Genomic DNA, 4,124 nt, shown 5'->3' with positions numbered 1-4,124 from the left:
GCTGTTTCTTCTCATTTCCTTTTCACTTTGGCTGATCTTCAAAAACAAAGGTGCAGGGTGGAAATATGTGTGTCTTTATCTAGTGATGCAGCAGCAGCAGCAGCAGCAACACCCTCTGCTGTCTGAAAGGAGAAGTGCAAAAGCTTACAGCACCTGGTATTCCCAGGCGGTCTCCCATCCAAGTACTAACCAGGCCCGACCCTGCTTAGCTTCCGAGATCAGACGAGATCGGGCGTGTTCAGGGTGGTATGGCCGTAAACGATGATCCTAATCCAGTAGAGGCTCTTTATAGATGTGGCTCATCATGGCCACTAACATCAGTGAGTGTTTCAGTACACAGAAACATCATCAGAATATTTTCAGTATTTGTGGACAATCAGCTCTGATCACAGTGATACAGTTTCCCAACATGAATGGAGAGGCCTGTTAGTTCTTAACAGTCGTGATGGGATTACTAAATTACTCCACTTATTCATAATTTTTTAAGGTACTTGTACTTCACTTCGAGTATTTTCTGCTCCATTTATTTATTGTGATAAAGTTCCCCATGATTATATAATGTAATAGGCTACATATCGGCTTTACCTACACGAAAAATGCTGCATACACGCACAGTCATTATGTATAGGTGATGCAGCACTCTTTGTGGACAGCAGAGGGCGCTGCTGCTGATGGATTATTTAAAAAAACGTAATTGGTAGGTTAAATAAGAGAAGATCCATCTTCAATCGAGCTGACTTTAATGTAACTTCTGCACTTTTACAACCATGGACTGTAAATATTACAACATAGCTCACCTGGAGGTTAACAGCCTCGTCAGGTCTAATTAACTGCTGCATCATGCATTCATATTACACTGCTGCCCTCTGCTGGCACTGGGTTTCAATTACATCCAACAGTCACTATAACACAAATGTTTCCTCTTTTTAACCTTTTTTTCCACCACATAAATTGTGTGGAAAAATATAAATAGTGCAGTTACTTCTGTATAGCATACAGTAGTTTACCTACCAACATTGTTTGAATTCAGATTATTTAGAAACCATCTTTTATACTTATCTCAGAATATGTTAAAACAAACTAAATAAAACGACTTAATAATATGTAAATGTTTGGAAATTAAAGTGACTACACATATAACTACTACAAGATGTGTTTGTAATGTCAGAAAAATATTAGTGTTTTCTTGAGTGTTTGGATTATTTCACTAATAGAGTTTGGATTAAAATGTGTGGAAAAATATTCAGATTTGAGGTTAGTCTGAGAAATAAAGTCAGGACGCTGCGCCGTAAGCTAACGCTAATGTTTGTCTGCTAATGCTAGTGCTAACTGAACCATAGCAACATCGTCTGTCTTTATATTTAGTCACATTACATAGTGCTCATTAAAATCGGCTATGTCGTTTTAGTTGAAAGTTGTTGTTTGAACTCAACATTCAGGGTTTTCTTCTTGTTTCCTTGTACAGGTGTGTGCAGGTGTTTCCTCGCTCTGTGCTGTAGCTCTGAGGTAAAATGATTTTCTAAACATTACTGTTCACAGAGCTCAGAGATTAAATGTTCATCTTGCACACACCTTTTGTGTTAGTGGGTCAAATTTGACCCATGATTTAAATCAGCCTAAAATACTCTAAAAACAATCATTCTCATCCTCTACATCTCCTCTACACCTCCTCTACACCTCCTCTACATCTCTACACCTCCTCTACATCTCCTCTACATCTCCTCTACACCTCCTCTACACCTCCTCTACATCTCTACACCTCCTCTACACCTCCTCTACACCTCCTCTACACCTCCTCTACATCTCCTCTACACCTCCTCTACATCTCTACACCTCCTCTACACCTCCTCTACACCTCCTCTACATCTCTACACCTCATCTACACCTCCTCTACACCTCCTCTACACCTCCTCTACATCTCCTCTACACCTCCTCTACATCTCTACACCTCCTCTACACCTCCTCTACATCTCTACACCTCCTCTACACCTCCTCTACATCTCCTCTACACCTCTACACCTCCTCTACACCTCCTCTACATCTCCTCTACATCTCCTCTACACCTCCTCTACATCTCCTCTACATCTCCTCTACATCTCCTCTACATCTCTACACCTCCTCTACACCTCCTCTACATCTCCTCTACACCTCCTCTACATCTCTACACCTCATCTACACCTCCTCTACACCTCCTCTACACCTCCTCTACATCTCCTCTACACCTCCTCTACATCTCTACACCTCCTCTACACCTCCTCTACATCTCTACACCTCCTCTACACCTCCTCTACATCTCCTCTACACCTCTACACCTCTACACCTCCTCTACACCTCCTCTACATCTCCTCTACATCTCCTCTACACCTCCTCTACATCTCCTCTACATCTCCTCTACATCTCCTCTACACCTCTACACCTCCTCTACACCTCCTCTACACCTCCTCTACATCTCCTCTATACCTCCTCTACATCTCCTCTACATCTCCTCTACACCTCCTCTACATCTCCTCTACACCTCCTCTACATCTCCTCTACACCTCCTCTACACCTCCTCTACATCTCCTCTACATCTCCTCTACACTTCCTCTACATCTCCTCTACACCTCCTCTACACCTCTACACCTCCTCTACACCTCCTCTACACCTCCTCTACACCTCCTCTACATCTCCTCTACATCTCCTCTACATCTCCTCTACACCTCCTCTACATCTCCTCTACACCTCCTCTACATCTCCTCTACATCTCATCTACATCTCCTCTACACCTCCTCTACACCTCCTCTACATCTCTACACCTCCTCTACACCTCCTCTACACCTCCTCTACATCTCCTCTACATCTCTACACCTCCTCTACATCTCCTCTACATCTCTACACCTCCTCTACACCTCCTCTACATCTCCTCTACATCTCTACACCTCCTCTACACCTCCTCTACACCTCCTCTACACCTCCTCTACATCTCTACACCTCCTCTACACCTCCTCTACATCTCTACACCTCCTCTACACCTCCTCTACACCTCCTCTACATCTCTACACCTCCTCTACATCTCTACACCTCCTCTACACCTCCTCTACATCTCTACACCTCCTCTACACCTCCTCTACATCTCTACACCTCCTCTACACCTCCTCTACACCTCCTCTACATCTCTACACCTCCTCTACACCTCCTCTACACCTCCTCTACACCTCCTCTACATCTCCTCTACACCTCCTCTACATCTCTACACCTCCTCTACACCTCCTCTACACCTCCTCTACATCTCTACACCTCATCTACACCTCCTCTACACCTCCTCTACACCTCCTCTACATCTCCTCTACACCTCCTCTACATCTCTACACCTCCTCTACACCTCCTCTACATCTCTACACCTCCTCTACACCTCCTCTACATCTCCTCTACACCTCTACACCTCCTCTACACCTCCTCTACATCTCCTCTACATCTCCTCTACACCTCCTCTACATCTCCTCTACATCTCCTCTACATCTCCTCTACACCTCTACACCTCCTCTACACCTCCTCTACATCTCCTCTACACCTCCTCTACATCTCTACACCTCATCTACACCTCCTCTACACCTCCTCTACACCTCCTCTACATCTCCTCTACACCTCCTCTACATCTCTACACCTCCTCTACACCTCCTCTACATCTCTACACCTCCTCTACACCTCCTCTACATCTCCTCTACACCTCTACACCTCCTCTACACCTCCTCTACATCTCCTCTACATCTCCTCTACACCTCCTCTACATCTCCTCTACATCTCCTCTACACCTCTACACCTCCTCTACACCTCCTCTACATCTCCTCTATACCTCCTCTACATCTCCTCTACATCTCCTCTACACCTCCTCTACATCTCCTCTACACCTCCTCTACATCTCCTCTACACCTCCTCTACACCTCCTCTACATCTCCTCTACATCTCCTCTACACTTCCTCTACATCTCCTCTACACCTCCTCTACACCTCTACACCTCCTCTACACCTCCTCTACACCTCCTCTACATCTCCTCTACACCTCCTCTACATCTCCTCTACATCTCCTCTACATCTCCTCTACACCTCCTCTACATCTCCTCTACACCTCCTCTACATCTCCTCTAC

At 45.1% G+C, this 4,124-nt stretch overlaps 1 non-coding gene across 1 annotated transcript; it reads right to left on the bottom strand.

The window, feature by feature from the left end:
• Nucleotides 1–141: 141 nt before the first annotated feature.
• Nucleotides 142–260, bottom strand: LOC132960013 (5S ribosomal RNA). The gene has a single exon (XR_009667163.1). It is a non-coding gene; the product is annotated as a 5S ribosomal RNA (ribosomal RNA).
• Nucleotides 261–4,124: the final 3,864 nt, after the last annotated feature.

This window comes from Labrus mixtus, chromosome 24 (genome assembly GCF_963584025.1).
Source record: "Labrus mixtus chromosome 24, fLabMix1.1, whole genome shotgun sequence".
NCBI lineage: Eukaryota > Metazoa > Chordata > Actinopteri > Labriformes > Labridae > Labrus > Labrus mixtus.
The sequence above is the reverse complement of the archived record's forward strand: the minus strand, read 5'-3'. Positions and strand labels throughout refer to the sequence as shown.